The 20,310-nt window shown below is 46.5% G+C and overlaps 2 long non-coding RNA genes across 2 annotated transcripts; both read left to right on the forward strand.

The window, feature by feature from the left end:
- Positions 1-118: 118 nt before the first annotated feature.
- LOC124684355 lies at positions 119-1,199 on the forward strand. The gene is made up of 3 exons (XR_006996991.1): positions 119-168; positions 865-978; positions 1,066-1,199. It is a non-coding gene; the product is annotated as an uncharacterized LOC124684355 (long non-coding RNA).
- A 405-nt stretch (positions 1,200-1,604) lies between these two features.
- On the forward strand, positions 1,605-2,690 carry LOC124684358. Its single transcript, XR_006996993.1, has 3 exons — positions 1,605-1,654; positions 2,353-2,466; positions 2,554-2,690. It is a non-coding gene; the product is annotated as an uncharacterized LOC124684358 (long non-coding RNA).
- The last annotated feature ends 17,620 nt before the right edge of the window (positions 2,691-20,310 follow it).

Here is a 20,310-nt window from a genome sequence, read left to right on the forward strand (position 1 = left end):
GTATGGTGCCTAATTTTTCTGTGAAGTGTTCAAGCTAAATTTGTTTATCTGAATCTGTAGTGCAACATACCATCCATCATTTGAATTTGTAGTTCAAGGTAGTCGGGAGAAAGATACAGGAGAACTGGTGCTCGGAGTGGGGTCACTCATTCTTATATCACTTAACAGGTCAGTCCAGTAAATATTATTTTTATTATTATAACGCATAGGTTTGTATTGAATTCGGACTATTTAGCCCAATCTATCTACTCCCTCCGTTCACTAATTTAAGGACCATTTAGACATTTCAAATTAGACTTCATACGGACCAAAATGAGTGTATCCACACACTAAAAGTAGACTAGATACAGACCAAAATGAGTAAATCTACACACTAAAATAGACTATATACAAGCTAAAATGAGTGAATCTACAAAAACCTAAAAGGTTATACATTAGTGAATGGAGAGGGTACTTGTTTAAGATAGGGTAAACAATGAGGTGCGCATGCTAATAGACAAGTGTCCTGGAAAGCACAAATCCCAGTAAAAGTTGCACAGATGAAGCATAGTCGTGTCTGGTTATAGACGCGAACTGCTGTTATAATCACTAATAATCAGTGGTGATACCATGATTACCATGATAATCAAGGGTGTCCTGCATACAGCACTGTGCTGCATTTTTTTTACTTGATCCAGCAATTTATAAGGCGTTGTATTACTGGTTGAGGGAATTCTTTCATCTTTGAACATGGTACCTGAATTGTGTCACTCTCTCTGTGTTCTACAATATGTAGCCTGGATTCTTCATGGGGGACATGTTTCATTTGCATAATGTATTAGGCCAGGTTTTCACACCTTTTCCCGTGTCATAAATATTGTGCAGAGTTCTGCTGAAAGCATACTCCAAGTGTGATAATGGCACAGAGATCATCAATGTGCAGAACTCGTGGTTAGCACTTAGCAAGTGCGTGTAGTGTTCCAAAGTCACCTGTCAACGGTAACGATCACATCACATCTCGGAGCATCTTAATTTTGATTCACAGAATATTGATTTTACTTTATTATGTGTGCATCACAACGGCAGATGATAAACCGCATCAAAAAACGGAGGAAGGATCAGATCAGATGCATGTCATTTACTATATTTCTTTGGGAAAAGAGGAGACACATGATTTCCTGTGATACATCAATACGTACCTAAATTGTCTATGTTTCTTCAAAATGTTGATTGAAACAGAAGGGAGGAGTAATACTCATGTCAGCTGTCCCATGTGGAAGCTTTACCAGCAGTCCTCATAATATGGTAAATTTTCTAGGCCTGTGTATCAAAAAAACATTTGTTAAGGTATTGATGTAGAATTTTTTTGCATCACTATGTACTTCGAGTTTCCAAATTCAGGATGCACCATTATGATACATCTGATTTATATTAGGGGGCTATATGATCTTGCTTCTAAGATTTTTATAGAGATGTTGTATCCGGGCATTGTTATGTTGATGAAGTAGTATGGTGCCTAATTTTTCTGTGAAGTGTTCAAGCTAAATTTGTTTATCTGAATCTGTAGTGCAACATACCATCCATCATTTGAATTTGTAGTTCAAGGTAGTCGGGAGAAAGATACAGGAGAACTGGTGCTCGGAGTGGGGTCACTCATTCTTATATCACTTAACAGGTCAGTCCAGTAAATATTATTTTTATTATTATAACGCATAGGTTTGTATTGAATTCGGACTATTTAGCCCAATCTATCTACTCCCTCCGTTCACTAATTTAAGGACCATTTAGACATTTCAAATTAGACTTCATACGGACCAAAATGAGTGTATCCACACACTAAAAGTAGACTAGATACAGACCAAAATGAGTAAATCTACACACTAAAATAGACTATATACAAGCTAAAATGAGTGAATCTACAAAAACCTAAAAGGTTATACATTAGTGAATGGAGAGGGTACTTGTTTAAGATAGGGTAAACAATGAGGTGCGCATGCTAATAGACAAGTGTCCTGGAAAGCACAAATCCCAGTAAAAGTTGCACAGATGAAGCATAGTCGTGTCTGGTTATAGACGCGAACTGCTGTTATAATCACTAATAATCAGTGGTGATACCATGATTACCATGATAATCAAGGGTGTCCTGCATACAGCACTGTGCTGCATTTTTTTTTTACTTGATCCAGCAATTTATAAGGCGTTGTATTACTGGTTGAGGGAATTCTTTCATCTTTGAACATGGTACCTGAATTGTGTCACTCTCTCTGTGTTCTACAATATGTAGCCTGGATTCTTCATGGGGGACATGTTTCATTTGCATAATGTATTAGGCCAGGTTTTCACACCTTTTCCCGTGTCATAAATATTGTGCAGAGTTCTGCTGAAAGCATACTCCAAGTGTGATAATGGCACAGAGATCATCAATGTGCAGAACTCGTGGTTAGCACTTAGCAAGTGCGTGTAGTGTTCCAAAGTCACCTGTCAACGGTAACGATCACATCACATCTCGGAGCATCTTAATTTTGATTCACAGAATATTGATTTTACTTTATTATGTGTGCATCACAACGGCAGATGATAAACCGCATCAAAAAACGGAGGAAGGATCAGATCAGATGCATGTCATTTACTATATTTCTTTGGGAAAAGAGGAGACACATGATTTCCTGTGATACATCAATACGTACCTAAATTGTCTATGTTTCTTCAAAATGTTGATTGAAACAGAAGGGAGGGAGTAATACTCCCCCCCCCCCCCCCACACACACACACACACACACATTCCATAATTCTTGTTGCCAATTATGAGTTATAGAATGGAGGGAGTAGTATTTATATGATGCCAAATCATCAACTTCCACTTGAACATAAAACTTAGATTATTGATGCATGTGCGGCTTGAGGGAATAAAAGAGTACACCTTCTGCACTCATGAATGGGGAAGGGAGTATTATAGCGTGTGAACTTCATTAAAAGAGGGATAAAATGAATGCAGCTTTTTGGAGCTTGGGCTACATGTAGCCTGGATTTTGAAGAATTTTTTTTAAAAACAACACTTCAAAGTTTCAAAAAAAATCCATAAAAATCGACATGTAAAAAATTATTTAGTCTTTGAGTGTGCAAAAACCCAGTGTGAATTAATGTGTATTGTGAGTACTTCAAAATTGGCATTTGTAGATCACAAGAACCTTGCAACTTTTCAAATTTCCAGATTTTTTCATTTTTGTGTAGCCTAAAATACTAGGTATTTCACGTTGATTTTTTGCAGATTCGTAAAATAGATAAAGTTCACATATTGTTTTTTCTACCGAAAATATGATGGTAACGTGAATTGGCACCCAGGAGCATGTGCTATTTCGAATTAGCACCCAACGGGTGTCAGATAGATATGTCAGTATGAATCTGCGGTACATGGTGGATGGGATTGTAATGCTGTTTTGGATACATTTTTGGATGACTGATTATGGGAATCTGGTACGGATGCATGCCAATACAAACAATTGTTACTGGGGCACTTGTCCTAACTCTTAAGTTCCTCAAAATGTCCCTTAATGCATCCCGTTCCGTATGTTGTTAGGTCTTTGTTGTGTAATGGAAAATGCTTTGAATCCTCCGGATGATCCATGGCTCCACGTCTCATCCCGATCTCCGCCTTGCTCCAAGGGAGGCGTTCTGTAATTCTGTTCATTGCTAAGAAGAAGGCCGATTATTTAGAACCGGCTGGCTACGGCCAAAGGCACGTGGGACTGACGCACAGGTCCGGGAGTCCCAATCGGATACGGAACGGCGGAGGGGCTATCCGAGTACGACTAGAAATTCTAGCTACAGCTAGCCCTCCGTTCTTTTTTAATTGACTCGAATTTAGTACAAGTTTGTACTAAATCCGAGTCAATTAAAAAGGAACGGAGGGAGTACATGAAGCTTGGATCGACCGATCGATCATAATAAAAGCATATACGGGGCAGGCTGAATCGTTCTTTCGTGGAACTGTGGAAGTAGAGAACGGGAGAGAGATCAGGTTTCAAACATCCGACCGGTGGGCATGGCGAGGTATTCCAGCTCCTCCATGGACCTTGAGAAAGGCGGCGGCGCCGTACAGTCGAAGGAGCCGTCGTGGTCTGCCATGGTCTGCGTAAGTCATCGTCGTTCACAGATCTCGTTTGTTGATTAACTACGTTTTCTGCCCAATACGTACACCAATTAATCTCATATATATTTCTTCTTTCCATCCTTGCAGGGAGCCGCCCTCCTGCTGATGTTTGTAGTCATGCAGCTTCTGGCTGTCGTCTTCACTCTCCTATCCGACGGCCCGTTGCTGGCGCTGCTGGTGGCTGCTATGATGGGTGCCCAGGATTATGCCCTAGTGTGGACCGTGCGCCATGGTTCTTGTAAGGGTGAACGAGACCAGGTAGCACCAACACGTATGCATTTTCGGTGTGGAGAAGAAGACAGCGTAGTCATGGGTTACCCTTGTGGTGAGGTAGTCATGGGCTACCCTTTGGGACGGGTACGTTAACCTACGTTAAGGTTGATGCATCGTTCATGTGAATCTGTATGTCTAATTAATTGGGTTTTCTGCATTTTATATACCATGCGTGTGGCTCTGTCTACTCAACAATTGTAGAATTGTTCTAGGTGGCAAATTATCATGCCACGCAGTGTTCAATAAGTTCCACACAAAGTTTACATACGGGTGTATATTGGAGGATAAATTACATTATTAGTATCTTGTCAGTTTATTCAAAGACTAATAATGCACACCCGCGGTCTATGTTTTTTTTTTTGAAACCAAGGTAGTACTAGAAAAAGGGTCTTCGTCCCGATTGGTAAAGAGCATTTAGTCCCGGTTTTGTAACGGTACTAAAGCTTTTCGATGTCCTAGCCATTCGAACCGGGACTAATGTGAGCTTAGTCCCGGTTCGTAACGTGGCCAAAACTAATGCTCTCGGCTGCTCCGAATGAAAGCTCTGTTTTCTAGTGAGAGTGAGGCAACATATTTTTCTTATCCATTAATTAAGAAGAAAATACCAGTTAATTCATGGAAAACCAGGCAAAAATCATACAACAAGACACCATTGGGCCATGCCCACTCGTCACAGGGCCAAGCCCACTCAAACACACCGATGAAACAACGGACGACACACTCGCCGAGACCATCCAATCTCCCATCCATGCTGGAGAGAAGACGTCGTGACTATTATTAGAGGATCAGACACGGGACACTCCAACATAGCCGTAGAAGACAAAATCCAGGAGAACTGCCCCAAAACGACCTTGTCACCCATGTGACACGAGGTCAATGTTCTCAACATTAACAAGTTTTCGGGCCCGCTGCCCCGACATCCAACAACTCCACCATGCCCAGCGCAAACCACCATCACCACCTTCTGGGGCCATCCCGACATAGCACTGCTCGCACTCACAGCCACGGCACCGCACGACACAGCCACTCGCAGCCCAAGCTGCACAGAACAAACCGCTCGCAGACCACGGTCCCCGCACCAACATCTGGGGTCGCCGCCCCGGCTTAAAAGTCAAAATCACCTCCTCTGAGACGCGTTGACTAAGCCGACAACCTCCCCGCACCAGTGACACAAGATTGTCACCCAAGCCATGCAAGCAACTTCTCCACCCCATGAAGCTTCTGCCCACAATGGATCCTAAGGCCACCGCCTCGACGCACAACAACCGTCCGGGACCGCCGTTCCGAAATCCACCATCCAAGACTCATTTGGAGTGTGACGAGACATCCACAAACTAGAGTTTGGGTTTTCACCCGAAGAGCCCAAGCTAATCACGTCGAGAGGAAAATGAGCACTTCGACGTCGCCGACACCAACACATGGTCGAAGATAGGCTTTCGCCCTGGTCATCTCCTCAACCACGGAAGCGACTTGCAGATCTGAAGCACGGAGTATCCAGACCAACGAGAGAAATAGTCGTAAAACACCGGCGGTCTATGAGTTTGCCACCGATATGCACATTGGGCACTTGTTGCCAGCCAAAACCCACCGGCGGGCAGCGGCGAGCAACACGAAGAGCCGGGAGGGTCCCAAGACTGCTGGTGGGCCCTGGTCGCTCGGTCGTCGTCCCGCAATGCTCTGACACACGTCCTGACGGTCGCAAGGGCGTGCCACCTGACCTATACCTGGTCAGGGAGGTGTTGTATCGCGTCGATTAGTTTCCTGCATGGTAGACACGTAAACATTAAATACGAGCCCCGATCGGCTCTTAAGTTGTTACGTGGATCGGCTCAAAGAGCCGATTGCCCCGTGGTTCACGTTAGATTTACAATGACACGGGGATCATGCTTTATCAATATCAAGCTAAGCTAATCTACGATAGTCTAGGGTTTTCACTGCATAACCGGAACATCCTACACGTAATTGAGCCTAACAGATACGTAAGATGATGGAAAACCAACCCTAACGAGGCCTAAAAACCAACATGAAGTTGATCCCCGGAACAATCCCTTTAGGGTTTAATAAACCACATCTTACGCACTACCGGATCGTTCAACCCATTTGTAAGGCCTAACCATGCAGATATCAAACTAATCCTTATAGAACAAGGAACGACTATAACAGATCGGTTCTACTAAACAAAGATAAAGCAAGATGCCGCCCTTACACCTAAGATAGGTGTAAGGGCGGCTAGATATCGAGGGCAACGTAGCTAAGCAAGCATAACATAAACACGTCGACGTAAGCCCCAAAACATCTAAGATAAAGGTGTCGCTCGCCATCAACAAGGCTTCGATACGAGCAACACCAAGAACGAATAAGTCGATATCGCCTAGATCGCAAGATGCGATCTAGGCAGACATGTTGCTTACCCGGGAGAAACCCTCGAAACAAGGGGTGGCGATGCGCCTAGATTGGTTTGTTGTGAACGTGATTGTCCTCCTTTCTCAATAACCCTAGATACATATTTATAGTCCGTAGACTTTCTATCTTTGGAAATACACCTAACCGTGTACGGGCTAAACTCTATCTTTTAATTCTAAACTACCATAATATACAGATACACGGGCAAAATAGCCCAAACTCTCGTGCAAGGCCGCTTCAGAGACGCTCCGCGTGTATATCCTCCAAGCCCATCTCAAGTATGGCCCATCTCCTGATTTGGCCAAAATCTGGTGATAACACATGCCCCCCTGGTTTTGATAATGATAATTTCAAAACCACTCTGTTTTTCCTTCGTAGGGTCATGTCATGTCGTGGCAGAGCAGAACCGCTTCAGTATCTTTCCATCATGATGTCCTGTCTTCTCAACTTCTGCACGATTGACAGTTTTGGCACCGCGTCCTCGAAAACTGCTCAAGCATTAAATCGTCTTTCATTAGATCCCCTTTATTTAAACTCATCTGAGCAGCTCGCCTCTTCATCCCCCTTCTCCGCACTAGCCATCAGCAAAAATCCCCCTCTGCAGCCATGTCTTCCTCCTCCTCCTCTGCTTCATCGGCTCTCTCTTTCCACTCCTCTTCCTCGAGTGAGCCGATTCCAAAGTACGACCAGATGGAGGCGTACAATAGGCGCACTCCCGAGCATTGGGATGAGCGGGAGTGGGACTTCGATTTCGTACCAGATGGCCCACCCGAGGCCCTCGTCGGGTCAGATGGTGATCTGCCCCTGACTGACGGGGAGGACGACCTCCGGTTCCTCGTCGACGGGGAACTGGAGGCGGAGAGTGAGGATGACCTCTCCTCCTGGGGTAACTTCACCTCCTCCGTCGAAGAGGAAGAAAAGGAGGACGAGGAAGACGACACCTCCTCCGACAAAGAGGAGGAAGAGGAGGACGACACCTCCTCCGACGAGCCGCCGGCGAAGCGCTTCCGCGGCTGGGCCTGGTCAGATGACGATGAAGACGACGATGATGAGGAGGAAGAAGCCCCTGTTGAAGGCTACGGCAGCAGCGACGAGGAACTCGCCAGCAGCAGCAGTGACGGCGGCTACAACGGCGACGACGAGGACAGCGACAGCCCTTAGAGTAGGGACCACTAGCATAGGACCAGTAGTAGCAATCTGTTCTCCTTTTGTTCCCCCTTTCCTGAGCAATCGGCTCCTCTTTGTAAGAAATCCCCTTTTAAATCAATGAAGAAGGATTCCATGCTTAATTCTTCCGATTTATCAAAATAAATCATTGCTCAAAAAGCCGATGGCAATACATCGGTCTTTACCCAAAACGCCAACAAGGCCAGTCCCAAAATCAAATGGTGACCTGATACTTGCTTATGACAGTTGTTCCTCTATAGTCGATGGCTCCGCATCGGCTTTTCAGTTCTAAAGTCGATGTCAGTGCACCGGCTATGCTTTTGTTTAGATTTTTTTTACTGGCCGATTTCGTGCATCGGCCTCCACATTTTACTGCCCATCATCCCACATACTTGGGAAATATTTCTTGAGATGCTGGCCATTGACGGCTACTGGGAACTTCGCCCCATCCAACTGCTCGAGCATGTATGCATTGCCCTTCAAAACTTGGTCAACTTTGTACGGTCCGTGCCAATTTGGAGACCATTTACCATACGCTTTATCCTTAGTCCCCAACGGCAACACAGCTTCCCATACCAGATCACCAACGAGGAACTCCTTCGGTTTCACCTTCTTATTATATGCACGAGCTACCTTGGCTTTGTTCTCCTTGATTTTCTCAAGCGACCGCAGTCTGAGTTCCGTTGCATCCTCAATGCTTGTCACTCATCGAGACTGCATATTCTTCAGTTGTTAAGTCATTCTGAAACGTAGTCCGTCTCGAGCCAGCCGTGATTTCCCAGGGCAACACAGCTTCTTGTCCGTAGACCAGATGGTATGGCGAGGTCTTTATTGCTCCATGACACGACATGTGATAAGCCCACAAAGCCTCTGACAACACCTCGTGCCAACGTCTAGGATACTCGTCAATTTTCCTCTTAATCAGCTTGATAAGGCTCTTGTTGGACGCTTCAGCTTGCCCATTTGCTTGAGCATAGTATGGAGACGATCGGATCAGCTTGATTCCCATGTCCTCACGAGAACTTTCTAAACTCCTTAGAAACGAAAACCGAACCTCCATCGGTCGTGATAGTCTGGGGAATCCCGAATCTATGAATGACATGCTCCTTCACGAAGCTGATGACATCTTTGGATGCTAGTGACTTCATAGGGACGGCCTCCACCCATTTAGTGAAATAATCTGTAATGGCCAGAACCCACTCATGGCCTTTGCTCGATGAAGGATGAATTTTGCCGATCATATCCATGCCCCAACCTCGAAATGGCCAAGGTTTGATCATGGGATTCATCGCTGATGCGGGTACCATCTGAATACTCCCAAACTTCTGACATGCTTGACACCCTTTATAGTACTTGAAACAATCCTCAAGCATGGTGGGCCAATAAAATCCCGATCGCCTGATCAGCCACTTCATCTTATGAGCCGATTGGTGAGTTCCACAGACACCTTCATGTACGTCATGTAAGAGCCGATTGGACTCGGCTGGTCCCAAATATTTGAGAAGTAACCCTTCCAACGTCCTGCAGAACATGTCATCCCCAATTAGGACGTACTTCATGGCCTTATGTCTTATCCGTTTAGGTGCCCCCCGAGCCGAATCTTTCAAGTAATTGAAAATATCGGCTCTCCAATCATCTGGCTCCATGAACTGCACCTGGACATCGGTTCCATCTGCTACGTCCTTGTATCCTGATGCCATCTGTGCGAGATCGTTCGCCTCGGTATTCTGCGACCTTGGGATCCAATTGAAATTTATATACCTGAACTGTGCAATCTGCTCACGGCATTGCATCCATAATGGGAAGAGCAACTCGCTCTCACATTTGTATTCCTCTGTGAGTTGAGAAATCACCAATTTGGAATCTCCAAAGATCTCCACCGCTTACGCTCCGGTTTCAAATAGCAACTCCATTCCCTTGCAGATTGCTTCATACTCAGCGACATTGTTGGTGCAAGGGGTAGGTAACCTAATGGAGAAGGAATATGTTGCCCCCCGAGGCGACACGAGTAGCACGCCGATGCCGCAACCATTCTCACAGACCGATCCATTGAAGAACATGGCCCATGCACGCACAGACAGTGCTGCTATATCAGTGTTTATTCGTTCGGCGATAAGATCGGCCAACGCTCGTCCTTTGGCTCGCTTTCGCAGGTTGATACCGGATATCAAATTCCGATAATGCAAACATCCATTTACCGAGTCGGCCTTTCAACACGGGAGCCGACAACATATGCTTGATGACGTCCGATTTGCATATGACGATAATTTCTGCCGACGAGCAAGATGTGCTCGAATCTTGGTGCGAGTGAAAAACAGACAGAGGCACAACTTCTCGATCTCGAGGTACCTCATTTCGCATCCAACATCCTCCTGTCGAGGTAGAAAACTACTCTCTCCGGACCATCATAAACTTGCACCACCACCGAGGCGATGGAGGTGTCGGCTCACCGACAAGTAAATGTAGAATGGCCTGTCTTGTCGTGGCGGAACCAACACAGGTGGCTTCGTTTGATATGCCTTGATCTCGTCAAATGCTTGCTCGTTGCTCGCCCCTCAGCGAAACTCTTCATCGGCCTTAATTTTCACCAAGCCCATGAATGGCTCGATTCGCCACGACAGATTGGAGATAAATCGTCCGACGAAGTTGATTTTGCCGATGAGACACTCGGAGTTCTTTCTTCGTGGTAGGTGGCTTCATCGTTCGCACTCGCCTCCTGGCTTTTCGAGCCGATCTCAATTCCGCGTTCATGAACCAAGAAACCCAAGAATTGACCGACCGTGACACCAAAAGCACACTTCTTTGGATTCATTATTAGTCCGAACTTTCTAGTTCGGTCCAGGACGTGTCGTAAATCCTCCAAGTGTCCTTCCACTGCAACAGACTTGACCACCACGTCATCAATGTAAATCTCCACCAATTTTCCGATCAAATCATGAAAGATGTAATTCATGGCTCTTTGGTACGTTGCGCCGGCATTTTTCAGCCCAAATGTCATGACTACATACTCAAACAAGCCCACCGAGCCTGGTACTCTGAATGCAGTCTTGTGTATATCTTCCGGAGCCATGAAAATTTGGTTGTAGCCGGCATTGCCATCCATGAAACTTAGAACCTTATGACCAGCAGCTGCATTGATCAATGTCTCTGCTACCGGCATTGGGTACGCATCCTTTGGAGTGGCTCTGTTGAGATCCCGAAAATCTATGGCGACGCGCCATCGGCCGTCCTTTTTCTCCACAGGTACGACGTTAGAAATCCACTCAGCGTACCTGCATGGCCTGATGAATCCGGCGTTCAGCATTTTCTCGATCTCTTTCTTGACTTCCACAAGAATTTCGGCCTTCATCTGCCGTGCTCGCTGCTGGAACGGCCGAAATCCTTTCTTCGAGGGAGCCGATGCTCGATGATGCTCCTGTCTAACCCCGGCATCTCCGTGTAATCCCGGGCAAAGCAATCCGGGTACTCTTTCAACGAGCTATCATTAGGCTCCTCAGATGCGGATCTAACTTTTTGCTGATAAATGTTGGTCGTGGCTTATCCCCAGGACCAATGTCAATCTCTTCTAGCTCATCAGCTGATGTAAACCCATATCCTAGCTTTCCGTCGCCTGCTAGATCGATGCTAAACACAGGTAAAACATATTGTGAGGATAATATGGGCCGATTGCTGGAATCGGCCTCCTTTTTCATTGCATTGCTCAATGAGGGTTTACAACTTATTTGTGTCCTACGACAACTACGTGGCATGCTTGTGGTGAGATCATTGCTTTTTATTTTTTGGGGCCGATCGCAGGGATCGGCCTTGCCACGTACGTCTACTGACTTTGGACTCGCTACTCTGTCAGGCCGGTGGATAAGACCAGCCTCACCCCGTTTTTTTACGCTTCGATGCGCTCACAGCCGTCCAAATTGATTCCAGAGATCGGCTCTTGGTCGTCTGCATCCCAAATATTCATGCCAGCTAATGAGATCTCGATCGAGTCATCTGCATGAACGACCTCCACTTCATCTCCATCCCACTGTATCAGGCATTGGTGCATCGTGGATGAAATGCAGCAGTTAGCGTGAATCCAATCCCTCCCTAGCAGGACAGCGTAGGTGCTTTTGCTGTCGACGATAAAGAACGACGTAGGGATGGTTTTCCGGCCTATGGTTAGATCCACGTTCAGAACGCCTTGTGCTTCTGATGCTTGGCCGTTGAAATCGCTTAGTGTGACGTTGGTCTTGATCAGATCTTCGTTAGAGCGTCCCAAACGCCATAGCATGGAGTACGACATTATATTGACTGCCGCTCCCGTGTCGACCAACATCTTGTTGACAGGCTGCCCATTGATATAACCTCTTAGGTACAGGGCCTTCAAGTGCCTGTAGCTCCTTTCTCGTGGCTTTTCAAAGATAACTGGCTGTATACCGCAGTCAAACTGTGCTACTGGCACTTCTTCAGTTCTTGGAGCATGAAACTCCGATGGCAGTATGAACACCATGTTTGTATCAGCCAATGCCTGTGCATCGGCTTTTGTCCGCTTGGGGCGCCATTCTTTCTTCTGTGGACGCGCCTCCGTCTCCAAAGTTTGCTGAATTTTCACGGCCAGATCGGGCCGTGCTTTCCTCAACGTGTACAGTGCTCGCGCTTCGGCTTCCTCCAAGTTACGTAGCCGTTGAACCCTACGCTTCTGAGAATGACTGAGTCCATCAGGGCACCACCTTGGCCGGTGGTACCTATCTTCTTCTTCATCTTCTGACTCCTCGAAGTCTTCATCTCGAGATGACTCAGCTCGTCGGCTCTGAGGTGGGAGAGGCCCTAGACGTTTGAACACCGACACCTCACCGGTGCCCTTCCTCTCGCTGTCTACATTCCGGCGGTTGTCGATTGTAGGCAATCGGCTCACTCCTGAGTCCCAGCAGTGCTTAAAGAAAGGACAATCCCAGTGTCTGTCCATGTCTTCCTGCTCTCTTGACCTCCCTCTAGCGCGGCGTTCATATCCTTCATCGTCTCTATCATATCGACGATGTTTTCTGTTGTCTGCACCAGACCGACGATATCTGTCGTCATCTTCGTCGTACCGCCGACGTCGGTCGTACTGGTACTCATATTTGTTAAGGAGATGCGCGGAGAGTGGTCGTTGATACCGCACGCTTCTCACTTCTTCCTCGGTGAGGTACCGTCTGTTATCATATTGGGGCCGGTCGCGTGGATCGGCCTCCTTCTTATCCTTGCCACGGGAGTGACTACTCTCCTCTTTATCTTTACCATGGCGGTCTACATGCCTTGCCATGTTGATATCGAAAGAGAAACCCAGCTGACGCTTCGTGGCATGGTTGAGCTCCACCATGTTGACGCCAGGAAATGGTTGCATGTCTACTTTCATGGCAAACTGACCGAAGATTAATCGGCCATGTTCTATCGCCATTTGAATCTGTCCACGCAACACTTTGCAGTCATTGGTGGCGTGGGTGAACGTGTGATGCCATTTGCAGTATGGTCTCCCGTTCAACTCTTGCACCGTAGGGATTTTATGGCCTTCGGGTAACTTCAGCTGTTTTTTCCTTCAGCAGCAAATCGAAAATCTGCTCAGTTTTGCTTATGTCAAAGTCGAACCCTTTTGCCGGCCTTGGTTGCTTCACCCATTTGCAGGACACGGGTTGATGAGGACATCCCTACCTCACTACTACCTCCGTCATTACCAACTGAAGATGAACCTGCTGTGAAGCTCAAGTCCAATGAAGTCGGGATTGGACCAATGACACGAGCTCGTGCGAAGCTACTTAAACAACAGGTGAACTTGTTCCTAAACGATATCTTGATTGATGAGAACTTTATACTACCTAAGTCCTATTACTTATGTATCATCAGGTATGAAGAGGAGACAAGCATCGCACGAGGAGGAGAGGAGCAGCTGGACGTAAAGATGGACGTGAAGCTGGACATGGAGCTGGACATGAAGATATCTCATGGACGAGCGAGGGAGGAGCGGGAGGAAGGCGCGAGAGGAGAAGAAGAAGTCCAGGCCGGTCCAGCGCCCGGTCAGACCGGCCCCCACGCCGGGCCGCCCGGTCCCTGGCCCGGTCAACCGGCCGCCAACCGGCCGCCAACCGGAGGGAGCGCATCGTACCGGGCAGAAACCGGAAACTTCGCAGTTTTCCGGTTGCCGCCCGGTTGACCGGACCACCGACCGGACCGGCCGGTCCACGGCCCGGTCGACCGGATTCCGGACCGGACAAGTCCGAGTCCGTCTCGACCAGATCTATTCTGGGTCGGTTTTACTTGTATCTTTCGACCAGAACTCGTCCCGGACGCCTATATAAGTGCCTTGGACGACCCCCTAGCTGCTTTAGACCATGTTTAAGATAAACCCTAGTTCTTAGTTGTTTGCTCTGCAAAACTATTGAATTCCCTACACCATATTGCTTGGATATTGTGTAGATCCTGTTTAAGTCTTGTGTGATCTGCTGTTCCATTGGGAATTAGATGGTTGCAACTTACCGCTTCGTGGTCGGCGGCTACGTGCGCAAGTGTGTGGAGTTGCGAATATCTTGCAGGGTTGAGAGCTGTTGCATCTGGCGACGTGGTGATGATGATCACGGGGTGATAGCAGCGGAGAAACACGACGATGTAATGGATGATAACTTGTATGACGCAACGAGATCTCTCGATTGGTCCCTGTCGCCAGATGCAACAGCTCTCAACCCTGCAAGATATTCGCAACTCCACACACTTGCGCACGTAGCTGCCGACCACGAAGCGGTAAGTTGCAACCATCTAATTCCCAATGGAACAGCAGATCACACAAGACTTAAACATGATCTACACAATATCCAAGCAATATGGTGTAGGGAATTCAATAGTTTTGCAGAGCAAACAACTAAGAACTAGGGTTTATCTTAAACGTGGTCTAAAGCAGCTAGGGGTCGTCCAAGGCACTTATATAGGCGTCCGGGACGAGTTCTGGTCGAAAGATACAAGTAAAACCGACCCAGAATAGATCTGGTCGAGACAGACTCGGACTTGTCCGGTCTGGAATCCGGTCGACCGGGCTGTGGACCGGCCGGTCCGGTCGGTGATCCGGTCAACCGGGCGGCAACCGGAAAACTGCGAAGTTTCCGGTTTCTGCCCGTACGATGCGCTCCCTTCGGCTGGCGGCCGGTTGGCGGCCGGTTGACCGAGCCGTGGACCGGGCGGCCCGGCGTGGGGGCCGGTCCGACCGGGCGCCGGACCGGCCCGGACTTCTTCTTCTCCTCTCGCGCCTTCCTCCCGCTCCTCCCTCGCGCGTCCATGAGATATCTTCATGTCCGGCTCCATGTCCGGCTTCACGTCCATCTTTACGTCCAGACTGCTCCTCTCCTCCTCGTGCGATGCTTGTCTCCTCTTCATACCCGATGATACATAAGTAATAGGACTTAGGTAGTATAAAGTTCTCATCAATCAAGGTATCGTTTAGGAACAAGTTCACTCGTTGTTTAAGTAGCTTCGCACGAGCTCGTGTCATTGGTCCAATCCTGACTTCATTGGACTTGAGCTTCACAGCAGGTTCATCTTCAGTTGGTAATGACGGAGGTAGTAGTGAGGTAGGGATGTCCTCATCACGGGTACTGCCCCCCGAGTCCATTCAGCCACGGCGACCTCCTGATCTTCTGCAGCGTCTTCAACTTCATCTGCCTCGACCAGGCCTATCGGGCGCTTGAACTTGTCTTGGTACAATTCTGGGTGGCGCTGTTCATATAATGTTAACTTCTGAACCATGTGTGCCAGCGAATTGTACTCCACTTGGAAAGTCAGATCCTTGAGTGGCGCCGCGAGGCCTACCACTGCCAGCTCGACTGCTTCTTTTTCAGTTAAACGAACCGAATAACATCGGTTCTTGACAGTTCTGAAACGCTGAATGTATTCAGACACCGTCTCTCCCCGCCTCTGCCGCACCTGAGTCAGATCGGCAATGCCAGCTTCGGTAGCTTCTGAGTGGTATTGTACATGAAATTGCTCTTCCAGTTGCTTCCATGTCCGAACTGAGTCTGGTGGCAACGAGGTGTACCACCCAAAAGCTGGACCCGTGAGAGATTGCGCAAAGAACCTTACACGTAGCTGGTCGGATGCTGAAACCATGCCCAACTGTGCCAAATATCGGCTCACATGCTCAATCGAGCTAGACCCTTCTGATCCACTGAACTTTGTGAAGTCAGGGAGCCGATACTTGGGCGGCAGCGGGATCAGGTCATATTCATTGGGATACGGCTTGGAATAGCCGATTGTTCTCTTCTTTGGCAGGATACCAAACTGGTCTCTCAGGATTGCACTGATTTGATCCGTGGTATGAGCTGCAGGGGTTGAGCTTTCATGACTCGTTCCGGTGGCATATTTAGCTAGCCACACCTGTTTCTCAGCATCGGCTCCAGAACTCCCTCCTGCTCCAGCAATCCCTCCTGCTGTAATCTGGTTCGTGTGCGCCCAGTTGTTGCAGTCCGGCACGTATGTGCACACGTATCCATGTGGAATCTCTTTGGGCGGCTCATACAGGAATTGGCAATCGCCAGGATCACCTCCAACCTTGTAAACGACGTATGCCGGTGAACCTTGTTGCTGTGGAGCCGCAAGCGTGTATGGCAGCTGCGGCCTGGTGTGGAACGGTATTTCTCCCTGGTGAGTCCCTAGGGTAGGTCCTGACGGAGAATACTGATGCTTCATGATTTCCTGAACCACACGGAGCGCAACACGCTCAAAAGCGTTCACCGGGCTCTCGGAATGACGATGTAGAGAATGAGCCACCATATAATTGGTTTCCTGGCGCAGGGCTCTGGTGCGCTCCTCCGAAGGAAGAGACGGATCTACTCCATCGAGCACGCCTTCAGGTGTGAATCCTTTGAACCGAATGCCATGAGAACGGGTTTTTTCGAAAGAGCCGATGAGATCGGCTTCGAAGAGAGCCTTAAGCTCGTCATACTTCTTCTTGTGCTCGTCAGGCAGCTCTTCGTACTTGACTGGTTCGCCTGACATCTCAGCTGCAGATGTTGACGTGGTTGTTGCAGATTGTCCCACCGGGCGTGCCAGAATGTGTTGCCTGCCAAAACCCACCGTGTAATATCCCAGGTTTAGAGGCAACAAAATGAGAGAACACCAAAGTGTGCATTGCATTCATGCATAGAAAATCCGGGGGATTTTCGCGCTTTCAAATAAAACTTACCACGATCATCGAAGTTTCACTTGACTTGCTTGGAATTGAAGTAGATCATCAAGTCAAGCGCTATAAACTTCACCGTGATCTTTGCTAAACCTTGTTTTGGGTAGAGATGATTTGATCTATGGATTAGATCAAATGGAATTAGATTTACAACAACACATTCTTTAAGAATCAAACTCTAACTTATTAACACTTAAAAGTTAGCAACTACCTTTGTGTGTAATTTAATTCACTTCTAAATAAGGTAAACCACGAGCTCTAAATTGCATAACAACCACATATTCTTATTTAAATCATAACTTATTAAATACATGGAATATCATAAAACTAAATCCATTTACATTACGAATTATAGTTCAAACTATTTGAATAAAACTAACTATGAGTGTTTTGAAACTCATATGCCCATGCCTTGGTGAAATCAAACCCAACTATCCAAAATTGAGGAAAAACCTTCAACCTTAACCTTTTGACCAATATTATAATGTAAATACAATCAAAGATGGTATGATGACTCATCCACAATAATAAAACCATCCACAAGATATTTAGTAGCAAATGCCACTTGGCTATCCAAAAATAAATCATATGAGAGGATAATGATCTTGCCACATAGGATGAAAATATCTACATGACTTGCATCCCAAGCTTTGCCACCTCATGCTCAAAGGATTGCTATGGATGAGGGCATGACACCAAGCACCTTACTCATCAAACCAACACAAGAGTCACCACCTATGTGTCATGATACTAGAGCTTGCCCAAGCCTATAAATAGAGCCACATCCCTTCATCCATTTGCTCATCAAGTACCATGATACATGGGAACAAACACATAGAGCCACTCCATGTGAATTAGCTAGGATCAAGATGAAGAAGCTAGGAGGTGGAGGCATACCACAAGATGAAGGTTTATCAGATTTCCTGAAGAACAAGCTACAGAAGATACCAAGGTAGCATTCCTAGGGAAAACATATATTTAGAGGATCATATCATCATCTCTTGAGTAGGACCTTAGGATATTCCAAGACATTGAGAAGTGAGAGAAGTTATAATACTAATCATAGCCATGATCATACAAGCATATTAGAGAAGTACTAAACCTAGTTATTCATTTCAATATTTGATCTTGGAGGTGAGAATCCTATTCCAATAGAAATACCTTAGGAAACCAATTCCATAATCATCACAACTTGGTATTAATTATAAACCCTAAGAATCTAGGATGAGTGTGATGAGAGGAATATTAAAGAGGGATTAGTGAGGAATGAGTGGATCTTGTCTAATGCATGATCTTACTTTATAAAATGAGATGATAAGTTAAACCTATATGTGTGATCCATAGATCTCATACTTCTCATGAAATAATAAGTATATCACTAGTAGTTAACCCTGCACCAATCCTCATGCCTTGTGTGGAGGAGTAACCCTAGCTAGCCAATAAAACATAATCAAATCTTATGCATATACCCAATTCTAGCTTGTGTATTACATGGGTAATCCCAAATAAAACCCTAGACCACATTTGAATCCAAGTACCAAATGGGATCATGAAAAGAACCCTGCCATGCCTCATGCCTATTGTTACTTCAAATAATGAAGCATCACCAAAACCCTAAACCTTCCACATAGGATCCACTCCACATAAAATGATATACCTAACTTGTGTATCCTGGATCACAAGTATAATCCAACCTAGAAGTTGCTAAGCAAGATTAGTAATTATAGAGTTTAATCAACCATTTTCTCAAACCTTAGAAACAATCATACACATAAAATCATGAACCAATCCAATACCTTTACCATTTGTTAAACCCTATCCATACTTCAACTATATGTGAGCAATCACTATGGTTAAGCAATAGAAAAATATAATTTATTCACCATGCACATGTTCTAAAATTTTAAAGCATTTAAACAGATTTGATTTCTAAATTTAAAAGCAATTGAGATGAACCCTAAAATAATATCTATTTGAATCTTAACTTGTACCTAATAAGAACCAAAATTAATCAATTATAAATGGTTGTTTAAAAAACAAAACAAGACAATGAGTATCATTATCAAATTGTTATGATATTCAAATAAGTTAGAACCTGCAAAACAAAATAGAAATCAGAATTGAATTCAAATAACAAAATTCAAAACAGAAAATAAAAACAGAAATGAAAATTTGAAATAAGAAGTGGAGGGAAACTTACCCTGGTGGCAGCCCATTACCACCACATCGCAGCCCAGATCCGCACCAGCCAAAGCAGGCCAACGCAGCCCAGACGCGGCCCAGCCCAAAGCCACTTACCGATTCAATTGCTTTAAAAATCGTGCAATGGAGGGACTTCGTCATCGTCTTCTTCTCCGGCGTCGACAGCGCGGCATCGCCAGTAGACACCGCTCTCGTCGACGATAAGGATGCCCGGACGTCGCAGAAGGTTCCAGAACGTCACCCTAATCGTTTCGCGTCCGAGTCTATCCGTGGGAGAGAAAAGATCTTCGCCAGACCACCTTCCAGAGACCGCCACCTCCCGACCATCGCCGTCGTCGTGTCGAGGTCTCAGAGCTCCCCTCGGCCTATAAATAGTGGGAGATCATCACCGTATAATCCTTGTTCTTCGTCGCCCATCCATTCTCTCTCAATCGCTCTCTATCTCTCACTGGAACCACCGCCATGGCCGGCCGGTTCTCGACTAGTCATCGATAGAAGCCACCCCGAAGTCCACCGCGTAGTCGAGGAGAAGCGCCGTGTCTCAGGGAGCATCCTCGTGGAAGGAATCGAGGAGAGGAGGTCTCAATCGCAGCCAATCGACCGTTCCCTTTGATCGGCATCCCGCGGAACATTGAAGATTGTCGTCGTCCTCGTCTCCGGCAGGCTCCGCCGAGCATCTGGGAAGCATCAAGGTGAGCAGGCGCGTCGATTGAGCCATTTCTTGCTTCCTAAAGATCATCCTAGCATTAGTTCGTATATTGGCCGGTGTAGCTCCGCCGTGGACATGACTGCCGGCGAAGCTCCGATGAACTATTCGACAAACCATCACCACCATCGTGTTCCTTGTCTTCTTCTTGTTCGTTTAGTACCAACCACGCATCCAGGGAGGCCTTTTAGCGGCGGCGCCACCGTGCTCTGGCCGCCGGCGTTTAAACGTCGGGGAGGTCAACGACCTCAGTCC

This window comes from Lolium rigidum, chromosome 1, assembly GCF_022539505.1.
Source record: "Lolium rigidum isolate FL_2022 chromosome 1, APGP_CSIRO_Lrig_0.1, whole genome shotgun sequence".
Classification (NCBI taxonomy): Eukaryota; Viridiplantae; Streptophyta; class Magnoliopsida; order Poales; family Poaceae; genus Lolium; species Lolium rigidum.